The following is a 25,121-nucleotide window of genomic DNA, read 5'->3' as shown; positions in this document are numbered from 1 at the left end:
TCCTGTGGCACTTGAGTATCAGGCAGAATTTGCCGGTGTTTTTATCTCTGTGACTCTGTAATAAATCCTTTGAGGAGAGATACTGTGGTGACAGAGGACAGGTCCCCTGCAGGCTTCAGCTCCTGGGCTCTGGTCCTGGCTCCAGGTTCCTCTTTAGCCCTCTGACAAATTACCCCACCTCAGTGGCTCCCAACTGGGGCAGGGAGGGGAGCAATTTTGCCATGTTTGGAGACTTTTTTGGTCGTCACGAGTGGGATGGCGCTTCTGGCGTCAAGGCCGGGGATGCTGCTAAACGTCCTACACCACACAGGGCAGGCCCTCCAGCAGAAGATTCTCTGGCCCCAGATGCCAATAACGCCAAAAAGTGAGAAACACTGCCCGGCCTTCAGTCCCCTCGCCTGTAAAGGAGAAAGGTTGTGAGCAAATCACCTGAGCTGGTGTGTGTGACGACATGAAAACTGTAAATGCTGTTTCTGTTCTGCTCTCTACCCCTACCCCCAGAGCGTCTCTTTTCCTGAGGATGACAGCCAGCATTGAATGAACACTTCTCATGGATTATCTCCCTTGATCTTCTTGGAAACCAACTGCTTGGCCACTAGGATGGGCCCTGCTTTGCAGACGAGAAAGTGATGCTTGCAGCCCCAAGGAGGCCACCAAGGGCACACAGGGGCGCAGCTGGGACTCGGGAGCTCACACTCTACCACTGGTCGTGTCAGCTCAAGACAATTTTTGTAAAAGCATTTGGAAACATAGAAGGACTGTCTAAATGGGGTGGCGGTTCTCTCTCTTGCACCACCTCCTCCAACAGTGAGGTGGCGGGCATGCAGCTGGGTTGCAATACATCCTTGTAGATTAATTCAATATGGCTTCCTCCAGTGAGTCAGGAGAGGCTGAAAAACTGAAGGCTGCTGTGAGGCCTGCAAGTTAGATTACTAGAAACTTGGAAAGTGCTAGAAGCTGGAGAGAGTCTCAGTGGTCCCAGAGGAGCCCGAGACCTTGTGAGTAGGACAGCTCACAGCCCACACCCAGCCTGACCACCATTCAGAGGACACGTGGCGAACGGACCAGCAGCCAGGGCCCAGGGCAGCCTTCCCTCCGGGGCAAACAGGGCTGTCACCCAAGGTTGTCGACCAAGAGCTTGCAGGACTGGGCAGGACAGTGTGGTGTCCACAGCATGACTGTCCCCTGCAGTGACGCCTTGTTCTCCATTGAGAAGGATTTTAATCTCCAGGGAGAGGTGACCATGTTCCTTGTGGGGAACACATGTCCACGAGGATGGAAGGCCTAGCCCCAGCTGTACATGCTCTCCTGGTTCATAGTTGACCATCATCTTCCTCTATTTAATGGCTCATGAAGTCACTGTGACTCGCCTATCATGACCTGGCCAGCTTTGAAGAACAGAGGTCCTCAGTGCCATTCATCATTTCCTCTTTGTCTTTCCATTCGGGAAGTACAAGATTAAATTTGTATCTGGAAATCTCTTTCCTAGGTTCTCCTCTGAAAATAAGTCTGCAATCAGGAATGGTTCTTATGCCCTGGGCGTTAAAGCCTGAAAGACTAATGACTTTAACAAAATTCTCTGAGCAACACGCAGGAGGCAACGTAGTTCTTCTGGTAGGATGAACATCAGTCCAATAAGAAGATGACATATTGCCCATTCTCCTGTAAATAGAACAGGCCACATCAGTTTCCCTTCTGCCTGTGACTGATGACCAGTTTAGCAAGTATACACTGAATAATGATTTCCATGGGGACAACAGCTCTTATGATGAAGTGCTTCTGCTCTAGCTGCATTATTATAAACAGCATCCAATTTATGGAGTTAGGAAGCAGATACATTTCTCAGAAATGTGTCACCATTATCTAGAACCAGCCATAAAATCTAGACTGTCATGTATTTTCTGGCTGCAAACTTTAAGCAATTAATATTCCTATAAAACAGCCTTGGTCACAAGCCCAATTTAGAAATTAGTTGTTCAATATGATGATTACATTCCAGAGCTGGAACTTGCTATGGCCGAATGTGAATAGCCAAATGTGACAAATCTTATGCAGCTTTTCAGACGGAAGGAACTGTTTGAGACATTGGGGATTTTTGGTGAATTTCAAATGAGGCACCTTCACCTTAGGAAAGGGCCACAATCTTGGTTGGCCTCCCAGAGGAAGATGAGTCACTGGTATTTTCCTGCATCAAATACCATGGCTGTTCCCTAGGCCTGAGTCAGTGTTATGGAGGTGGTGCACGCATGCCCAGATGGACACTGCACCAGGATGGATGGCAGGATCTCAACACCGCTGTCCCCAGGAGGGCTTAGATGGCACCTCTATCTTCTTCCCCAGCTCAGGGAGGTCACACAAAGCAGCAAGGACCCCAGATAAGAACTAGGAGACATGAAATGGTGGGAGAATAAAGCTCGGAGTAGTATTTGAAAACACAACCCTCTAGAGTATAGAGCCAACTAGACACTGAGTGGAAAGAATGACAAGCATTTGGGACATTGTCACTGACTAATCAGTCATTTTAACTATACGGACAAGGTCATGCTCAGAATTTTAATCCCTAATGTGTCAGCAAAAGAGTTTTGTTCTATCATTTAGTTTGCAAAACCTAATTCAGCATTCGACTCACACTGAGATATGTCATTCATTTCCCTGGTCATTTCAGAAGGGCTGTCTTTTGTGTATCTGTAGGCTACCCAGGATGGTGATGAATTCCAAAGATGAAATCACTGTGTTAAACATGGCCCGTTGCGTTTAAAATGAAAGAGCCAAGAAGAAACCACCACTGGCTGATGGTAAGTGTCTGGGGAAATGAACACTCGTACACTCTCGTGAGGGTGCACGCTGTAATGTTATGAAACTTGAGAAAGACAATTTGACAATAAGTACCAAAAACTTTATCTTTTGACCCAGCCATTTCACTTCCAGGAGTTTATCCTAAGGGAAAGAGTTAGTGGGGGAGATGGCGAGGTGAGCATTGCTTGTGCTTTTACAAATGTCCGACATAAGGGGGTTGGTTAGTGAGTGTCGGGACATCCATGCAATAGAATGATATACAGCCATAGAATTGTGTTATAGAACATACAATGGAAATATTGTTCAATGCAAAGAGCCACTTAGAAAGTAGAATATATCATAAGATCTCAATTTTATATTAAAAAGAATATATTCTATATGCTTGAGGAAGAAGAGTCACCAAAACCTTAACAGTGATTATCTCTGTATAGCGAAAAAGTGAGTGATTTTCAATTTTTCTTCTTTGTGCTTTTCTGAACATTCTATAATAATCATGCATTGGCTTTGTTATCAGAGAAAAAGAAATAATGTAATTATTGAAAATTAGGCAACAGTGTGATTGTTGAAAAACATTACCATCTTATAAAGACCATGATAATTTATATGATATATGATACTATATTCTATTAGACCATATTATACTATAAGGTTCTATTAGTCATGAGGGGATGGGTTGGGGTGACCATTTTTTAAAATTTTATTTGGAACATAGTGATTCAAGATTTATATAAATTACAATATAATCACCATAATAAGTCTAGTTCCCACCCATCACCATACAAAATTAATACAATATTTCACCTATTTTGCCTACCCCTTTTCAAACCCCTCTTCTCTGGCCACCATGGGTCTGATCACTGTATCTCTGAGTCTGGTTTTGTATTATTTGTTCATGTGTTTTGTTTTTTAGATTCCACATATAAGTGAAATCACATAGTATTTGTCTTTCTCTGTGTGACTTATTTCACCTAACACAATACCCTCCAGGCCCATCCATGTTGTCACAAATGGCAAAATCTCATCCTTTTTTATGGTTGAGTAATGTTCCATTGTGTATATACCACATCTTCTTAATCCATTCATCTACTGATGGACACTTCTGTTGCTTTCATATCTTGGCGATTGTCAATAATACTGCAATGAACATGGGAGTGTATATATCTTTTTGAGTTAGTTTTCGTTTCCTTTGGATATACCCAGAATTGGAATTGTAGGATCATCCGGTGGTTCTATTTTTAATTTTTTGAGGAAACTCCATACTATTTTCCATAATGACTGTACCAGTTCACATTCCCACCAAGAGTGCACCAGGGTTCCCTTTCCTCCACATCCTCGTTACACTTGTTATTTATTTTTTTGATAATAGCTATTCTGACAGGTGTGCTGTGATACATCATTATGGTTTTGATTTGCATTTCCCTGATGATTACTGATGTTGAGCATCTTTTCAGTTTGGCCATCTGTATGTCTTCTTTAGAAAAATGTCTATTCAGATCTTATGCCCACTTTTAATTGGCTTTTTAATTTTTTTTTTTTTTTTGCTATTGAGTTATATGAGGTCTTTATATATTTTGGATATTAGTCCCTTATCAGATATATGATTGGCAAATATTTTCTTCCATTCTCTAGGTTGCCTTTTTTTGTTGATAGTTCTTTTGCTATGCAAAAGATTTTTAGTGTGATATGGTCCCATTTGTTTATTTTTGCTTTTCTTGCCCTTGCCTGTAGAATCAGTTTCAGAAAAATATCACTAAGACTGATATCAAGGAGCTTACTGCCTATGTTTTCTCCTAGGAGTTTTATGATTTCAAGTCCTACATTCAAGTCAAATCCATTTTGAGTTTATTTTTGTGTATGGTATAAGAAAGTGATTCAATTTCATTCTTTTGCATGTGGCTGTCCAGTTTTCCCAACACCATTTGTTGAAGACACTGTCTGTTCCCCATTGTATAGTCTTTCCTCCTTTATTGTAGATTAATTGATTGTATATGTGTGGGTTTATTTCTGGGCTGTCTAATCTGGTCTGTTGACTGATGTGTCTATTTTTGTGCAAGTATCATACTGTTTTGATTACCATAGTTTTGTAGTATTGTTTAAAATCAGGGAGTGTGATACCTCCAGCTTTGTTCTTTCTGAAGCTTGCTTTGGTTATTCAGGGTTTTGTGTGTGTGTGTGTATGTGTGTGTGTGTGTGTGTGTGGTTCCATGCAAATTGTAGTATTGTGGTTGTGTGAAAAATGCCATTGGTATTTTGATAGGGATTACATTGTTAATCCTTCCAATCATAAGCATGGAATATCTTTTCATTTCTTTGTGGCTTGTTTGATTTCTTTCATCAGTGTCTTACAGTTCTCAGAGTACAGGTTTTCACCTCCTTGGTTAAATATATTTCTAGGGAATTTATTCTTTTTGATACAATTATGAATGGGATTGTCTTATTAATTCTTTTTCTGGTAGTTAATTATTAGTGTATAAAAATGCAGCGGCCTTCTATATAGTTTTGTATCCTGCAACTTTCCTGAATTAATTTAGTAGTTCTAATAGGGTTTTTTTTTTGAGTCTCTAAAGTTTTTTAATATATAGTACCATGTCACCTGCAAATAGGGACAGTTTTACTTCTTCCTTACCAATTTGGATGCCTTTATTTCTTTTTCTTGCCTAATTGCTGCAGCTGAACTTCCAAGACTGTGTTGAATAAAAGGGGCAAGAGTGGGCATTCTTGTCTTGTTCCTGATCTTGGGAAAAACTTTTAGCTTTTTACTGTTGAGTATGATAGCTGTGGGTTTGTCATATATAGCCTTTATTATGTTGAGATATGTTTCCTCTGTACCTATATTGTTGGGAGTTTTGTCATAAATGGATGTTGAATTTTGTCAAATGCTTTTCTGCATGTATTACAATGATCATATGATCATCATCCTTCATTTTGTTAATGTGGTGTATCACATAGATTGATTTGTAGAAGTTGGACCATCCTTGCATCCCTGGAATAAATCCCACTTGGTCATGGTGTATAATTTTTAAATGTATTGTTGAATTGATTTGCTAATATCTTATTGATGATTTTTTGCATCTACGTTCATCAAGGATATTGGCCTATAGTATTTTGTGTGTGGGTGTGGCATCTTTGCCTGGTTTTGATATCAGGGTAGTACTGACCTGGTAAAATGAGTTTGGAAATGTTCCCTTCTCTTCAATTACTTTGGAATCATTTGAGAAGGATAGTGTTAATTCTTCTTTGAATGTTTGGTAGAATTCACCAGCTATCTGGTCCTGGACTTTTGTTTGTTGGAAGTTTTTTGATTACTGATTCAATCTCCTTATTAATAATTGGTCTATTTAGATTTTCTATTTCTTCATAATTAAGTCTCAGAGGACTGTTTCTAGGAATGTACCCAGTTTTTCTAGGTTGCCCAATTTTTTTGGTGTATAATTTGTTCAAAGTAGTATCTTATGATTCTTTGTATTCCTGTGGTATCAGTTATAACTTCTCTTTCATTTTTTATTTTATTTGGGCCCTCTTTTTTTTTTTTTCTTGATAAGTCTGGCTAAATGTGTGTCAACTTTATCTTCTCAAAGAACAAGCTCTTAGTTTCATTAACCTTTTCTATTTGTTTGTTTGTTTTGTCTCTGTTTCATTTATTTCCACTCTGATCTTTATTATTTCCTTCCTTCTACTAACCTTTATTATTTCCTTCCTTCTACTAACCTTGGCATTTTTTTCTAGTTCCTTTAAGTGTAAATTTAGATTGTTTATTCAAGATTTTTTTTGTTTATTCCTTGAGGTAGGCTAATATTGCTATGAACTTTCCTCTTAGAACTATCTTTGCTGTATCCCATAAATTTTGGACTGTTGTGTTTCCATTTTTATTTGGCTCAAGATATTTTTTGGTTTTACATTTAATTTCTTCATTGACCCATTGGTTATTTAGGCTTCATGTGTTCATGTTTTTCTCATTTTTCTTCTTTAATTGATTTCTAGTTTCCTGCTATTGTGATTGGAAAAGATGCTTGATATAACTTCAGTCTTCTTAAATTTGTTGAGACTTGTTTTGTGGCCTAACATGTGATCTACCCTGAAGAATGTCTACGTGCACTTGGAGAATGTATATTTTGTGTTTTTTTGGTGGAATCTTATGTAAATATCTATTAAGTCCACCTGGTCTAATATGTCATTTAAGGCTGGTATTTTCTTATTGATTTTTTTTTTTTTTTGTCTGGATGAAATATCCACTGATGTAAGTGGGGTATTAAAATCCCCTACTATGATTATATTGCTGTCAATTTCTCCCTTTATATCTGTCAATATTGTTTTATATATTTAGCTGCTCCTATTTGGGGTACATAAATATTTACAAATGTTATATCCTCCTGTTGGATTCACCCCTTTATCATTATGTAATCCTTTCTTTGACTTTTGCTACAGTCTTTGTTTTAAAGTCTATTTTGCTTGATATTAAGCCTTCTTTTCATTTCCATTTGCATGGAATTTCTTTTTCCATCCCTTCACTTTCAGTTTGTGTGTCTTTAGCTCTGAAGTGAGTCTCTGGTAGGCATTGTATGGATGGGTCATATATTTTTTTTTATTCATTCAGACACACTACGTCTTTTGATTGGAGAACTTAGTCTATTTACATTTAAATTAATTATTGATAGGCATATACTTATTGCCATTTTGTTAATTGTTTTCTGATTGTTTTGTAGCTTTTCTCTGTTCCTTTCTTCTCTTGCTCTCTTCCCTTGTGGTTTGATGGCGTTTTTTAGTGTTATGTTTAGGTTCCTTTCTAATTATTTTTTGTGTATCTATTATAAGTTTTTGGTTTATGGTTATCATGAAGTTTGTATATAATTACCTATTTATATAGCAGCCTACTTTAAGTTGATAATCATTTAAATTTGACTACATTCTAAAAGCACTACATTTTTACTCCCTACTCAGTGTTTTATGTTTTTGACATCTTTGACATATTTTTATTTTATGTATCCCTTACCTAATTATTGTGTAGTTTTTACTACCTTTGTCTTTTAACTTTCATACTAGCTTTATAAGAGGTTGACCTACTACCTTTACTATATTTGCCTTTACCAGTGAGGTATATTTTATTTCTAGTTATGACCTTTTCTTTTCAGCTTAAAGAGATCCCTTTTTGGGGCGCCTGGGTGGCTCAGTTGGTTAAGCGACTGCCTTCGGCTCAGGTCATGATCCTGGAGTCCCGGGATCGAGTCCCGCATCGGGCTCCCTGCTCGACAGGGAGTCTGCTTCTCCCTCTGACCCTCCCCCTCTCATGCTCTCTCTCTCTCTCTCATTCTCGCTCTCAAATAAATAAATAAAATCTTTAAAAAAAAAAAAAAAAAAGAGATCCCTTTAACAATTCTTGTAAGGCCAGGTTAGTGATGATAAACCCCCTTAGCTTTTTTTTTGTCTGGGAAATGCTTTATCTCTCCTTCAATTCTAAATGATTACCTTGCCAGAGAGCATATTCTTGGTTGGAAGTCTTTTTGTTTAGCATTTTGAATATATCATGTCTCTCTCTTCTAACCTGCAAAATTTCTGCTGAAAAACCTGATAATCTTATGGGATTTCCTTGTATATAACCAGCTGTTTTTCTCTTGCTGCTTTTAAGATTCTCTATTTTTAACTTTTGACATTTTTAATTATAATGTGTCTTGGTGTGGAAATCCTTGGATTCATCTTGTTTGGGACTCTGTACTTCCTGGACTTGCTTGTCTGTTTTTTTCCCCAGGTTAGAGAAGTTTTCAGACATTATTTCTTCTAGTAAGTATTCTGCCCCTTTCTCTCTTTCTTCTCCTTCAGGAGAATGTTAATATGCTTGTTGTTGTGTCCCACAGATGCCTTAAGCTATCCTCTTTTTAAAAATTCTTTTCTTTCTTTTGCTGTTCTGTTTGGGTAATTTCCACTACCTTGTCTTCCAGGTCACTGATCTGTTCTGTATCATCTACTCTGCTGTTGAATGCTTGTAGTATATTTTTCAGTACAGTTATTGTGTTCTTCAGCTCTGTGAGTTTCCTGCTTGGTACTTTCTTATATTTTCTCTGTTTATTGAAGTTCTCACTACGATCATCTATTCTCTCAAGTTTGGTGAACATCTTTATGGCCGTTAATTTGAACTCTTTATCAGGTATATTTACCAGGTAAATTACTTATCCCCATTTTATTGTTTGTTTGTTTTTTTTCTTCTGAGATCTTATCTTGTTCCTTCATTTGGAACAATTTCTTTGTGTCCTAATTTGCTTGACTGTGTTTGTTTCTGTGTGTTATGTGAAACAGCTCTCTCTCCCTGTCTTGAAGGGGTACTCTATGTAGGAGATGAACCTTATTGTTAAACCTTGCCCTAGTTCTTGGTTGTCTCTTAAGTTGTCTCTCCAAGTATTTCAGACTCTTGGGGTTCAGAAATATAACCCTCCAGCCCCGTGACTTGAGCCTGATGCTCAAGGGGTATCCCCTGTGTGGGTTGTGGTGCCTGTTGCCTCTGGTAGGGTCATGTGAGCAGTGCAGGTGGGGCAGGGCTGCTTAGCTGCTGGTCTGGTGGTGCCGTGCCAGCAGCAGTACATGGTGGAGGCGGGCTGTTTGTCCAGCACTGTTAGGTGATTAGAGTGAGGGTATAAAAATGGCACCATCAGTGCAACACCAGCACCAGCAAAGTAGAGGTAGCCCATAAGAATGACATCTGCCAGAGAGTGCAGACTCTCCTGAGAGAGTGCCAACAGACTTTTGCTTGGGGGACTTTCTAGCAGTTCTATTTCTGATCCGATGATCTTGAGGGGAATCAATAAGAGAGGAGTCTGGCCTGGGGAGCTGGAGCTGGTAATCTGCATCCATCTGGTTGGTGGTTCCATGAGACCCAGTGCTAAGCCTCCACGTTTCCCCAGACAGAAGCCATGGCAGGGTAAGGATCAACTGTCCCGGTCTAGGACCACCCATATCCATCCACATGTATATGTGCTCACCAGCCAGAGTCTATCCAAGTGTGTGTGCGTGCACATGCATGCAAGCTGCGTGTCGGCCATAGTCCAGACTGTGAGGGTCCTGCTGTGCTTTGGCACCAGGACTGGTAAAGCCAGGAGGCGGCTGTCAAAGCCACTTCTTTGTTCTCTGTATCTTAATAAACAGTGATTTCCTCTTTTCTTGGTATTGAGTGCTCAGTTTCTTAGAACTGTGGGGCTTGTTTAGGGGGATATGTAATTGTATTATGCCCTCCCCCACCCAAATTCCCTTCAGTGTTTCTCAACAGAAGTGGTGTTGCCATTAGAGCAAGAAAAATGTCTGTGTCATGGGCTCGACCCAACACTGAAGCATTGTTAGTTTCCCTGGCTCTCCAAGTGAATACCAGTGGGATGATTTCTGGCCCTGTGATAATCAAAAATGCCCTTGCCACTCTTCCAAAGCCGCTGCAGCAGGCATTCTGAAATCAGAGGTTTACTCTCCAAATAGAATTGGATTGATTCTCAAAGGCTTTGGACCTGATTCTTCTCTTAGCCTGTGACCTTTTCTCTAGGAAAGTGATTTTGAAAAACCACACATTTGCATGACGGCTTTCCCATTTGTTGTTCCCAGCTTTATAATCCCCCCTACCTCGGATAAGAACTTACCCCTGTGAATATGTGGAACTTGGGGCCTTGATGTGTCAAGACCCAAATATTTGAACTCATTCATTCATTCAATCATATTTGTTAAGAACCTGCTACTGTGTTAAGGTTCTGGGATGCAGAGAAATCAATCAAGCGGTCACATTCATAATATGCAATTGCAAATTGAGATTCGTGCTCTGAGGAAGGGAAAGAATAAGGTTAAAGGGGAATTTGTTATAAAAGAACCACCTAGACTGAGCAGTCAGAGACAGTTTTTAGTAAAGTGATGCTAGAGCAGAGATCCGGGGGTCATGTAGAGGCTAGCTAGATGAAGGGGTGGCTGTCGAGGCATTTATCATTCTAGACGGAAGAAACAACATGTGTAAAGGTCTTTTTGAGAGGATCACTGGGGCATGGGAGAAATTAGACAAGCCAGTGTGGCTGGAGCACAGAGAACAGGGGCATTTGAATAGAGGCCTTATAGGCTTGCTAGAGAATTGGTTTTTATTTTGAAAGCAATGGGAAGCCCTTCGTGGGCTTTAAACAGGGAGTACTAGGATCAGCTATGGTTTCTGGAAAGATCCTTATAGATGCAGTATGGGAATCAGGTTGGAAGAGAATCTCGCTGGATCCAAAGAGGTGGCCACCACAGTCATCCAGGTAAGAGATAAAGACAGTCTGGACTAGAGGGGCAGCAGTGGGAGTGGTGAGCTGTGCATGGATTTAGAGATATTCGGGAAACAAAATGGTTGGTTCTCAGTGATGGGTTGGTTTGCGTGGTGAGAATAAAGGAAATGAGGATGACTTCCTTTCTTACTTGTGTCACTTGAAAAATGACTGTTGATGCCATTTACTGATGTGGAACCTCAGGAGGGATTAGGTGGGGCTGGCAGCCAGGGTGAGGAAAAAAAACCGTGAGTTTACTTTTAGACAATTTGGGTTTGAAGTATCTGAGACAATTTGAGGAGAAGCTAAATAGGGAAACGCCTGGGGGGTGGGAGGGGTGGGTACAGGGCAGAGACCAGAGAAGATATTGCAATATTGGGCTTACAGATCTTTGTGAACATTTATTTGTCATATTTGTCTTTTCTTGAGGGTTCTGTCAGATGCTGAAGTGGCTGTTGGTGTGACAAGTAGTGAGGGGTGCTTGAGAGTCTCTCTGGCATCTCCTAAGAAAACAAAGAGAACTTGCACTCCTTTTTAAAGATTGTATTCAAAGTAGGATTAAAAGTAATATTTTGTCCTTTGAACCCCTGAGATATAGCATAACATACATCATCTAAGATCTTTTTTTTTTTTTTTTAAAGATTTTATTTATTCATTTGAGAGAGAATGGGAGACAGAGCACGAGAGGGGGGAGGGTCAGAGGGAGAAGCAGACTCCCTGCCGAGCAGGGAGCCCGATGCAGGACTCGATCCAGGGACTCCAGGATCATGACCTGAGCCGAAGGCAGTCGCTTAACCAACTGAGCCACCCAGGCGCCCCATCATCTAAGATCTTTTAATGAGTTGGCAATATTAATGAATTAAGAATTCAGGTTTTAGGGGGAAAAAAGTGTTTAGAAGCATTCTGACTTGTTAGGATTCCCTAAAGTGCCCTAGTGACATTGGCTGGAAGGAAAGATGGGGATGGACTCTTATGATACAAGATGGAGGCCTATGTGTGTCTTCAGGACGGTTCTCAGCGGCCCCTGCCTGGGATCCTTCCTTAATGAGCCTGTGCTGTGATGTATCCCTCACTTCTCAGGGGCTTCTGGTCACTGTAAAAGTGTAGATGGTGGTGTTTTTTCCAATGCCAACAATCGGTTCTCTGGTTCTCCTGACACAAATGGGTGTTCAATAATTCAATTTGATTCTGACACTGACCACCCAGAGTGAGGGCAAATCCTACAAGGTAAGGGCTTATTCCCTCAAGACTGCCCCCATTTTAGACACCAGCCATGAGGCCTAGACTTCCCACGCTTCTGACAAACCAGCCCTAAGTCAAGGCTGTGACAATTTGCTATAACACCTCACATAACACAGGAACACACTTTATATACATTTTTCACTTTATGATACAGGGTAGTACAAAGGATACAAATGAATAGCGAGATGAATCAGTACACAAGGCAAGGTCCAGGAGGGTCCTGAGTGCAGCATGCTCTGTCCCTGTGGAGTTGGGGTGTGCCACCCTCCTGCCTCACAGATGTGTGCCCCATCCTAGAAGCTCCCCGAGCTCAATGCTACTGGGAATTTTGTGGAGTCTTCTTCACATAGACATGATTGATTACTAACTCAATCTCCAGGCCTATCCTCCTCCCCAGAGGTTGTGGGGCGGGGGGTGGGGGGGGTGGCAAAAGTTCCAGGCTTCTAATCAAGGTCTAACCTGGCAACCTGCCCCATCCTGAAGCTATCTAGGGCAACATCGAGAGTTGTCTCATTAGAACAAAAGATGCTCCAGTCATCCAGGAAATTCCAAGAGTTATAGGAGCTCTGTTGTCAGGAACCAGGGACAAAGACCAAAGAGTAGAACAAAAGACAATCCTGTCACCTCTATCACTCAGGAAATTCCAAGGGTTTTAGGAGATCTGTGTCAGGAACCATATCTCTGTCTTATTATACTCCAGGTGGCTAGTGCACTCTGGAGGTGCTCCTTGGGTAGAGCTACTCCTCTGGGATCTAGGAACCACCTGCAGCTAGACCTCAGCAGCGACCGCCTCCTGTCCCCCTTTCCTGCCCTGAGCACTATGCTTACTGCCTGGCAGAGGGAGCCCATCTCTGATGCATGATCCACCACTGACTTTCCCAGGCTGGGGCAGAAAACTCCAAATGCAGGCAGTTGAGGACTTGCCCACAGGGGAGAAAGTGTGGGATGGGGAGGAGGCTGTGTTCACGCCACAGGTTTGTGTCTCTGGTGTATGGTGGTCCCACAAAAATGGTAATTCTTCCATCAGAGGCATGTTTTCAATGAGAAAAGTAAGGTAATGCTCACCACTCCTAGAGTTTCTGATCTGTGAGAACACTTACACACATTATTGCTAGTTCTCAAACCCTGGAGGGAGACATCACTATCCCCCATTTCATACATGAGTAACTGGAGGTTTTTAGAGGTTGGAAACCTTGCTCCACGATCACAGTTCAGTGGAAGAGGCTGGATTCGAACCCACATCTGTCAGGTGCCACTGTCTGTTCTATGACATTTCATGACGCCTTCAGGTTCATGTGATGAGGACGGAAGCCAGACCCAAGAGCCAATCCCTGGAGGCTGGCCAGACCCAAACAACAGCTGGTGACTTACCCCAGAAACTAAACCAGGGAGATGAGAGCCCCAAAATGCCTGAGAGACCGGGTTCAGGGTTAGCAGCATGAGATGCACTCAGCAACCTCCACTCATCTGGCAAGATGGAGGTGAATTTCCTCAACTCTTTCCAAGCTCTCATTCTGGGGCCTCTGGGACCCTATTTGGAAGCCGCCATGTACCTTCATGAATGCAAACTTTCTGGCCGAGAGAGCCCAAGACACAGCCAGTCAGGATGGTGGCTCTCACCGGGCCCCCGAACTCCCATCACATGCAGGTATCTGGGCAGGACTCGGGTGAGAACTTGGTGGTAAGTCCATCAGCTGGTGTAGACAAGCCCTATTGCTTAATATACAAATAGCTTTCCCTCAGAGAAAGGGCCCACCCAGTGCTCTCCTGCACCCACTTCTCATACTGCCCTTAAGAGCACTTAACTCACTTTCTTGGGCCAAAGAGACTGGTGGGGGAGGGGAGCCCCTGCTGTCCCACTGCGGCAACTCTGCTCCTTTATTCAGATCCACAAATGCTTCCACATTGGCTCAAACCCCATCCTCTCTGGAAGCCTTCCTCAGCCCTCTGCCCTGCACCCCGCCCCTCTGCTCTGAATTCCTCTAATGCTTCCTGGTTGCACCATTATTATTGTTTTTAAACAGCAGGTACTTAAGCAACTTGGGCAGGGGATAACGGATGAGCATTGCACTTTAAAGTACTTCCTTCCCTCCAGATTCGTTCTTGACCTCTGGGGGGGACCTTCACAGATATTCACCCGTCACAGCCAGCGGTGTGCACATGCCATCTCACGATTTCCTTCTGGAAATGCTGATTTCAGAGGTGCATGTCCATGTATGGACATCGGCGGCACGCCTGCCATTTCCAAGGGCGCTGCGGAGGGCTGTCCTGCCGCCGAGCCTGGGGCTTTGCTTAGTCATTACGGGCTCGCTGGGCATTTGGGCGGCCTCCAGCTTGCTGCTAGTATAAATAGCATCGCTGCCTCCCAGTCACTTTTGCATTTAATCACCCGCCGCTTTGATGTTTAACTGTTTCCTGGGGATAGTCCTGCCTCATCGGAGGTGGGGATGTGGTTTTGCCTTTTGTATCCCCCTCACTGCCCACAAGGCTGCTGGGCCCGAGGAAGAGCTTCATAACAGAACTAGCTAGCCATTTCTCGCGCCCTCGCTGCCTGCCAGATGCCAGGGCAAGCCCTTGCCAGGCACGAGCTTATACTCACAGCGACCCTCTGTGGCCAGTGCCACGAGGCCTCTCATTTGATAAATGGGGAAACCAGCCCTTAAAGCAACTGGGTCATTTCCCCAGTGCGAGGTAGCTGGTAAGAGGTGGGGCGTGGATTTGACCTTGGCCACCAGACTCCACACACCCCTGCTTGGCCCTTCTCCCTGAATTTATCTGGGCAATGCAGGCAGACTCCCATGCACTCCTTCGTCCCGAGCTGACGTGCTGCTCAGGAAGAACCTTCCTCGACGTTAGACCCACATGGGATCACCTGATTGAAAGTTGTGCAGGTGCCCGCCCTACTTATCCAGTTAGAAGGCCCCCTGTTGGTGTCTGCCCTGTGATAGCCTGCCTGGCCCACCAGGACCATAGTGGACTCCCCATTATCATCTAGTGCCTGGGTCCCCAGCCTCGTGTTCAGAACAGAGGTTCTTCCTCGGATTCCTATGAGCAAGGGGAGAAGGGAGGTGGGTAGGGCATGGGGTTCTGCTCGTGGGGCCCTTTGCACCTCAAATATTTTAGAGGAGAACTGAAGACTTGCTCTCTGCCTGAGAAGCTGAGGGCCAACACCCAGTGGCCCTGTGGTGAAGGAGAGCTGGCGGGACCAGAGCCTGAGAAGAAAGGACAGAGCCCGGTCCCTACTTTTCTGAAACTCCTGCCCAGAGTTGGCTCCGGCAGGCCTGGTCAGCCCAGGGCAGCTGCAGCCCTTAACTTTGTCCTCCACTGTCACCTCCTTGGCGCCAGGAAGTGGAGAAGCACACGGCCTCCACCACGCTTGTTTCTCTGGTCAGCCAGCCCTAATCACGTCCATCTGTACTTTAAGAAAAGTGGCCCCACGAAGGAGGCTCCCGCGAGATCATCAGAGATGAGAAGGCAAGCCTTTCCAATAGCTCTGGATCAGGCCACCTGCCAGGCAGGTGAAGATTAGTATCCCCATTCTATAGATGAGACCACCAAGGTCCAGAGAGGGGAACCAACGAGCTCAACGATGGGGTCAAGATCACACATCTCAGAAGCTACTGATGGGGTGTCGCAGATGTCTAACACTGGATATACTCTGGATCTGCAATTAATCTAACCTACCAATTATCAAGTGTCTTTTTTTAAAAATATTTTATTCATTCATTTGAGAGAGAGAGAGCAAAAGTGGGGGGAGGGGAGAGGGAGAAGGACAGCAGATTCCCCGCTGAGTGGGGAGCCTGATGTGGGCCTCCATCCCAGGAGCCTGAGATCTTGACCAGACACTTAACTGACAGAGCCACACAGGTGTCCCTATCAAGCATCTTTTAAAATAGCATGATTTTTCTTTCTGATTAGAAAAATAGTACATTCTTGTTGAAAAAGAAAAGCAAAGCTGGTGGCATCACAATTCCGGACTTCAAGCTCTATTACAAAGCTATAATCATCAAGACAGTATGGTACTGGCACAAAAACAGACACATAGATCAATGGAACAGAATAGAGAGCCCAGATATGGACCCTCAACTCTATGGTCAACTAATCTTCGACAAAGTAGGAAAGAAGGTCCAATGGAAAAAAGACAGTCTCTTCAACAAATGGTGTTGGGAAAATTGGACAGCCACATGCAGAAGAATGAAACTGGACCATTTCCTTACACCACACACAAAAATAGACTCCAAATGGTTGAAAGACCTCAATGTGAGACAGGAGTCCATCAAAATCCTAGAGAAGAACACAGGCAGCAACCTCTTCGACCTCAGCCGCAGCAACTTCTTCCTAGAAACATTGCCAAAGGCAAGGGAAGCAAGGGCAAAAATGAATGATTGGGACTTCATCAAGATAAAAAGCTTTTGCACAGCAAAGGAAACAGTCAATAAAACCAAAAGACAACTGACAGAATGGGAGAAGATATTTGTAAATGACATATCAGATAAAGGGCTAGTATCCAAAATCTACAAAGAACTTATAGAACTCAACACCCAAAGAACAAATAATCCAATCAAGAAATGGGCAGAAGACATGAACAGACATTTTTCCAAAGAAGACATCCAAATGGCCAACAGACACATGAAAAGTGCTCAACATCGCTCGGCATCAGGGGAATCCAAGTCAAAGCCTCAATGAGATACCACCTCACACCAGCCAGAATGGCTAAAATTAACAAGTCAGGAAACGACAGATGTTGGCGAGGATGCGGAAAAAGGGGAACTCTCCTACACTGTTGGTGGGAATGCAAGCTGGTGCAGCTGCTCTGGAAAACAGTGTGGAGGTTCCTCAAAAAGTTGAAAATAGAGCTACCATATGACCCAGCAATTGCACTACTGGGTATTTACCCCAAAGATACAAATGTAGTGATCCGAAGGTCTACATGCACCCCAATGTTTATAGCAGCAATGTCCACAGTAGCCAAACTATGGAAAGAGCCAAGATGTCCATCAACAGATGAATGGATAAAGAAGATGTGATATATATGTGTGTGTGTGTGTGTGTGTGTGTGTGTGTGTATACGTATATATACACATATATATATACGTATATACACACACACACACACACATATATATACGTATACACACACACACACAATGGAATATTATACAGCCATAAAAAAAACAAAAAACCGAAATCTTGCCATTTGCGACAACGTGGATGGAACTGGAGGGTATTATGCTAAGTGAAATAAGTTAATCAGAGAAGGACATGTATCATATGATCTCACTGATATGAGGAATTATTTATTTATTTATTTATTTATTTATTTTATTTATTTATTATTGGTTAATCACCGTACATTACATTGTTAGTTTTTGATGTAGTGTTCCATGATTCATTGTTTGCATATAACACCCAGTGCTCCATGCAGAATGTGCCCTCTTTAATACCCATCACCAGGCTAACCCATCCTCCCACCACCCCCCAGAACCCTCAGTTTATTTTTCAGAGTGCATCGTCTCTCATGGTTCATCTCCCCCTCCGATTCCCCCCCTTCATTCTTCCCCTCCTGCTATCTTCTTCTTTTTTTTTTTTTAACATATAATGTATTATTAGTTTCAGAGGTACAGATCTGTGATTCATCAGTCTTACACAATTCACAGCACTCACCATAGCACGCAGCCTCCCCAGTGTCTGTCACCCAGCCACCCCATCTCTCCTACCCCCCACCACTCCAGCAACCCTCAGTTTGTTTCCTGAGATTAAGAATTCCTCATATCAGTAAGGTCATATGATACATGTCTTTCTCTGATTGACTTATTTCGCTCAGCATAACACTCTCCAGTTCCATCTGTGTCATTGCAAATGGCAAGATTTCATTCCTTTTGATGGCTGCATAATATTTCATTGTGTATATATACCACATCTGATATGAGGAATTCTTAATCTCAGGAAACAAACTGAGGGTTGCTGGAGTGATGGGGAGTGGGAGGGATGGGGTGGCTAGGTGGTAGACATTGGGGAGGGTTTGTGCTATGATGAGTGCTGTGAATTGTGTAAGACTGTTGAATCACAGACCTGTACTTCTGAAACAAATAATACATTATATGTTAAAAGAAAAAAAGAAGAAGATAGTAGGAGGGGAAAAATGAAGGGGGGGACTCAGGGGGAGATGAACCATGAGAGACTATGGACTCTGAGAAACAAACTGAGGGTTCTAGAGGGGACGGGGGAGGGGTAGCCTGGTGATGGGTATTAAAGAGGGCACGTTCTGCATGGAGCACTGGGTGTTATACGCAAACCAGGAATCATGGAACACTACATCAAAAACTAATGATGTAATGTATGGTGATTAACATAATATAAAAAATAAAATTTAAAAAAGAAAGAAAAATAGTACATTCTCACTTTAGAAACTGTCAAAAAAGGAAAATCAAAACTGTCTGTAATCTTGTCACTTGGAGGAAACCCAATACTCATGCTTCCGTATATTATATACTCTTCTTCATGTACATACATTTTACATCACTGTTCATGTACATAACATTTTTGGTAGTCTACGTTTCTCACTTAACATTGTAAACCTTTCCCTGGTCATCAAAAAATCTTTGTAGGTATGCTTTTCCTAACTACATACATTTTGACATCGTTGGAAACTTTTCTTAAATATTTCCTTGTATAATAGTTGCTCAATTCCAATTTTTGGCTACTACAAATAATTCTGGGATTAATATTTTTGGTATCAGCTTTTTCTGCATATTTATGAGTTTTTATAATGTAGATTCCCCAGAATCTCCTCCATGGAATTACTGGTCAAATGATGGGAGTACTTTGAAGGTTCTTGGTAAATTGCTCTTCAGAGGAGTTGTGGTTTTTTTATATACCTACTAGCTGTGCCTGCTCCACACCTCCCTCTCCAGGTTAATTATTATCAATAAAAATGTAAAAATACTTAGGAAAATGATCAAAGCCCATCAACATCTTTAGTCACGATTTTCTCTGTGGCTTCCCCTCCATTGGTCACTTGAGTGATAATGACTACATTTGGGGGGAGTGTCTATAAATCAGACTCTGTGCTAAGCACCCTATGAGCTTTGTCTTGTGTGGTCATCCCAGCAACCCTGGTCAGGCATTATTATTACCTTGGCTTTGAGGATAAGAAACTTCAGACACAGGTTAAGTGAGTGGCCCAAAGTGCACAGCTTGTGAGTGGTAAGATTGTCTCCTCTACCTGGCTCCAACCACCAGTCCTGAATGCCAGGGCAAGCCTGGGGCCAAGTCTGGGCTGTCTGCCCTGCATGGATCCCATTCCTGGTTCTGAGTGAGGAACCCATGACCAACTTCCTACTTGGTTGCATTGTGGCAAAGTCAAGGGGTAAACCTGACAGGGTCAAACCAACAAAACCAGCAGCAGCCTTTCACTGGGCCTAATATGTTCAACTCCCACAAAGAGTTGAGTTTAATGATGTGCCTGCAGGATTTAAGCTCAGCAAAACATCGTTCTTTCCCTCAAGGGCTTACAACTAGTTGAGGAGTGAAGGTAAATACACAAATAACAGTTCTAGAAGGTAGAATACGTAAGGGCCTAAAAAGAGTTAAGATTTGGGGGTCTTATGCATTGAAAGAATGACAGTTGGCTGAGGAGGCACCATGGAAGCCCTCTACAGGGTGAAGAGAATTTCCTTTGGCAGAGATGGCGGGAGGGGACCTCAAGCAGAGGCTCTGAGTGGCCTGTAGGATGGAAGGGTGTTGGAGTGGTGGATGTTCCATGTGGGAAATGAAGGAAGGTGATTTGAAGGGTTGAAGTTGCCAAAGGCAACCGCCTACTCTTGACATGGGCTGCAGGACCACGGGTTGTGTCCACAGCTAGGAGGATGATGCCAAATGCCCATGGACATGGAGGGGAGTTCTGAATTCAGGCGAGAAATGAAGCCTTGAACTAGGGAGCTGGGTGTGGGAATAGAAGCCAAACAACAGATCTGAGAGAGTTTATACAGTGCAGTTTGCAAGCCTGGGTGATGCGCTGAGAGAGTCATTCATGATGACCTGAGCCTCTGGCCCCCTCTTTTCTGCCCACCCCCTCCCTAAGTTCAGTAGCTGTTCCACTGGATCCATCTCTGTAACATCCCAAGGGCATCAGTCCCCTCCAGCTGTCCAGGTCCCCACCACAGCTTGTCCACCTCACTGCACTCACTCCCAATCGACTTCTCAGCTGCCACAATGGCTGTCCCTACACCTTCTCCTTCCTGTGGCCAGAGCTAGGGGGATTTTGTGACTTCTTGTCTGAACCCGGACACTTCGGAAAGTGAAAAGAGGCACTACAAATAATTACACCGGGCAAAAGGCATAAACCAGGAATGTTCTGGGCAAACCTGGACATATGGACTCTCCAGCCAGGGGCATCATTAGCAAGTTAAGTTTCACCACAGCACCCTCCTGTTTAATGGCTTCCCCCAGCAATGAGAATAAAGCCTGCGTGTCTTCACCCCGCCAATGTCGGCCCAATCTCACCCTCCTCTCTCCCTCTGCTTGTGTCCTGTCCACACATAACTTCTTTCAGTACCAAGACCTTACACCTCCAGTCCCGGTGCCTGAACACCCTAGATCTTCATGAAGCCCGCCCCCCCCCATTCGCACTTTTTCCACGTGCCCTCCCGGATGCTTCTCATGACCTTGCAGTAACTCTTCCTCATTCCCAGTTGGTTCTCTAGCACTTATCACTATCTCAAAGTCAGTTATTTCCAGATTTCCAGTTTTAGCTCCAACTTGTAAAGAGCTTGGGAGTTGTCACTCCCATCCTTACAATGAGAAAAGCTGGACTCACTGAAAATTAATGACTTTTTGGTACTCATTAGAGAACTGGGGTTACTGGGTCAGCCCCCGTCCTGGAATCCACAGAGTCAAAGCCAAGAACAGGAGCAGGAACCACTGGCCCCTTGAACTGGTAGGAACATTTTGACGAATTGCTAGAGATGGAGTGTGGACTGATACGAGAGCAACGGATTCCTGGGGATGGCAGTCTTTTGGAAGACCCCACACTTTCTGGACTCTAGCTCTTGGAACTTACCAGGTTCTCCTGGGAAGGCCTGGGAAAGGTCCCTGCCTCTGGCTGGGGTAAAGTAAGAGCCATCCTGGTGAATGTACCAGAGAATTCTCCATAACAAAGGCCTGCCTTCTGGGTAAAGGTAGCCCTCCCACCCCACCTGCTCTGGCCTTCCTGCTTCACCATTCAGGAAGGCCACAGACCAGAAGCACGCGGCCACCACAGGGCCGAGATTGGATTGGAAGATTGGATTGAGCTATACCCCCTCCCCCTTCTCTACACCAGCAGGGCTAACAGGGCTCCCTATAGGAACAGTAATAGGATAACCATATACTAACCTCCTCTTCTCTGAGGAGGAGTACTTAGGGAAGCCCAAATCAAGAGGAAAGACAAAAAGCAAACATAAGGACACTAGAGTCTCTGGCACCTATAGCCACAGAAAATATTAGACAAATGTGCCAACTCCTAGGCAGATTATCGCAAATCCATGAGAGGCCAATTGACGGTGGTTCCTATTACCCAGTAGAGCATCTCCTGCTTTCAACAACAAAAGAACCACCAGCCCCACCCAAACCTGAGGAAGCACACAGTCTGAAGAGAGGAAGCAAGCATCAAAATGAGGCTCAGATATAGCACGGATGTTAAGAATGATCACTCTGGGAATTTAAAGTAATGATTAATTTTGAAGGGCTCTGCTGGAAAAAGTCAACCCACATGCAAGAACAGCTGGGGAATGTAAGCCTAGAGATAAGGAAGCCTCAGAGGAAATGCTGGACATTGGAGTGCATCAGTAGACTCAACATAGCTGAGTGAGGAATCGATGAGCTTGAAGATCTATCAATATAACTCCAGTGGGGGAAAAGAAAAATCCAGAAGAGCCAAAAACCGTGGGACAATTACAAACGATGTAACAGACTCATGACCAGAATACCAGAGGGAGAAAAGGGAGAAGAGTGAGCAGAACAAATATTTGAAGTAATAATGGCAGACAACCTCCCAAAATTAATGATGCACAGCAAACCACAGATGCAGGAAGCTCGGTGAAATTACACTAAGTCCCTTTGCATTTATGGTTTGTCGTGCACCCCCCACTGGCGTGGAAGCTCCTTGAGAGCATCGGTTCTTGTTCATCTCTGTATCTCTGGAGTCCAGACAGGGCCCAACACACAGTAGGTGGGCAGTAAATATTTCCTGAATGATTGAGGGAGTCAGACTGGTTTTGACTGCGTGCCTGGGTGCTGTTTCCATAGCTGAATAGGACTTTGATGTCCAGGTGTCTTTTTCTCCGCCCTGGCATCCTTCATTTAGCTGACCAAGAAGCCTTCTGAAGAGCGATGGTAACCTGCATGGTGGAGGGCCAGGTCAGCCCAGCTCACCAAGTGTCCCATAGCCAGGATGTATGACCCAGGATCTGCTAGGTGCCCCTGGGGTCACCCCAGTTTGGGCCACCATCACCTTCTACCTAGATCACACATCCTCATATCCCACCTGCCATTGAAGCTTCAGTGCCCTCCAACCCTCTTTCCACACTCCAGCCAGAGTGGTCTTTATCAGTAACCTTGACCCTTCAAATGTTTCAGTGGCTTCTCATCGCATTCAGGATAAAAATCCCAACTCCTGAGCCTGGCACACAAGACAGTTCATCGTTGTACCTGTGTCCCTGCTAGCCTCACAGCTTGCTTCAGTCCCAGGACCATCCCCTGCTCACCCTCAGCCCTTCGAAACGATTTTGCAATTCTCCGAGGTGCCCCCTCAGAGCCTTGGTGCTGATTTCTCCAGCTTCCTCCTTCCCGTCCTGCCCCCAGCACCTGGTTAACTCAATCAGCCTTCTGGCTTCAGTTGCATGCCATTTTCTGGGGAAGCCCTGTGTCCCCACACCCCAGGCGGAGTCCAGTGCCCCTCTTGGGGGCTGGCCCTTGTTGTAACCTTTGTCACGTAATGTTTCAGCTGTCTGTTTCCTTATGTCTTCTTCCCACTAGAATGTAAGCTCCCCAAGGAAGTAATGATTATCCAGAGTGACGCACAAAGATGACTTCCTGCCTACCAGCGGTCAGGCCGTCACCCAGTAGGGCCGCCTGCCGCGGGGGCCTCTCGAAGCAGCGCTGTCTTGTCTGATCACAGCTTGCTATTGATTAGGGCCCAGACTCTAATGTTACATGTTAGCCTGTAGGAAATGGATAAATTGCAAATGATTTCTGTCCACTAGAGGTGCCAATGATTTCTGACTGGTACAAAAGAGGAATCGCCGATGTTAACAGTTTTATTACTTGGTGGGACAGGGGTGCGTTCTGAAATCTGATTCCCTTCCTCCTTTCCCCTCTGTCTCCCTCCTCTGCATAGACAGGAACAGACACGTGTCTGCGTATATGATTATTTTTTTTCTCCCGGCCTTTCCTGAACCAACGTTACCATCCTGTCAGGTGGTTCCGTCATTAACCATTGAATGACTGCAGTTCAGCCCGCCGCTCAGCCACCTTCGGAGGGAGGCCAGGTGTGGACTTCAGGAGGCTGGCAGCTTCCAGGCGCTCCTGTGCCTTCGGGCCATGATCAGGTCTGGCCAGTGACCCAGCCTAGGGGGTCCTGGGACCTGGCCATTTCTGCCCAGGTCCCGAAAGAGCAGCCTCAGGTCTAGGGCCGCACTCGGGCTGGCCACAGCTCTCACTGTCTCTCAGGCTGAAGCTCGCTCTCCCATGTGTCCCCCCACCCCCCAGGTGTCCGGCCTCCATCACCATCGGGAGGCTCCCTCTGCCTCCTCCAGCTCCCTCTCTTTCCGTGTCCCCAATAAATGCTCCTCCCAATACATGTCTTGCATGCCTCACCCTGCCTGGGTGCTGCTTCCTGGAGGCCCCCGAATGTCACCTGTGTTCACCATGTATCTGGATGAGGGGCTTGTCTTTAGTCTTCTGAAAATTGTGTTTTGCCAGTAAGTCCAAGGCCGTCATTGGTACCATTTTAACGTGCGTATCTGGGATAGAATTTACACCAGCAGCAGGTGCTCAGTACATACGTGCAGGACGAATGAATGTGGAAGAAAAAAAAAAGGATTTTGCTTTTAGAGGCTTGCGTGCCCAAGTAGAACAGTATGGTCTTGGTGGCCCGGGAGCCCCGATCTGAAAGTAAACTGGGCCATGTTGCTTCAAAGCAACTGGAAATGCCTCTGAGTCACCTTCGCTCTCAGCTGGTTTGGTGTATTTCCTTTGAAAGTGCCCAAGTCTCCCACGTGACCTCATTCCTCCTCACAGAGCCCCTGCCAGGGCAACAAAGGGGAAGGCGTGTGACAGACGGGACGTGAGGGAAGTGCCCTGAGTAGGACAGAGAAGGGGGCATGTAGATGGGGACAAATATACAGAGAGGAGCTCAGGGTTCAGAAGTGAGGTGGGCCCAGTGAGCGCTCGGGGCCAAGCCTGTGGGTGGCTACAGGCCGAGTGGGAAGGGAGCCTGTCTCCTCAGGGCCCTGAAAGCCAGGACGGAAATGGAGAGCTAATTTGAAAATTCTCTCTCATCGCCCTGACAGGCATAGAATCTATGAAAACCTGTATTTAAAATCATTTTTCTGATCATGACATTTTCTCTGGTTATTATGCAGGTTGAATAGATGATTACAAATCATCCCCCAATGGTGGCTAATTAAATATTTGATAAATAGAATTTAGCACTTTTCATCTACAGAGAGCTTTCCTGACATTAACTAATTGAGTCTAAGAAAGGTGTCACCTTCATTCTGTAGATGACAAAACTAGCAAAGGGAAGACATTTAAAGAAGTTAAAAAAAAAAAATGTGTGTACAGGAG

At 44.2% G+C, this 25,121-nt stretch overlaps 1 long non-coding RNA gene across 1 annotated transcript in view; it reads left to right on the top strand.

The window, feature by feature from the left end:
• The window catches only part of LOC135364477 (uncharacterized), a 33,622-nt gene that overhangs the window by 5,766 nt on the left and 2,735 nt on the right, over nucleotides 1–25,121 (top strand). Inside the window, exon 2 of the long non-coding RNA XR_010411663.1 lies at nucleotides 2,692–2,795. This is a non-coding gene — a long non-coding RNA (uncharacterized LOC135364477). The remainder of the gene's footprint in view (nucleotides 1–2,691; nucleotides 2,796–25,121) is intronic.

The sequence above is a fragment of the Mirounga angustirostris genome, unplaced genomic scaffold (genome assembly GCF_029215605.1).
Source record: "Mirounga angustirostris isolate CCGP_5_RB_7025 unplaced genomic scaffold, mMirAng1.0.hap1 SCAF_5, whole genome shotgun sequence".
In the NCBI taxonomy this organism is placed as follows: Eukaryota; Metazoa; Chordata; class Mammalia; order Carnivora; family Phocidae; genus Mirounga; species Mirounga angustirostris.
Note: the sequence above shows the minus strand (reverse complement) of the source record. Positions and strands in the feature narration are given on the sequence as shown.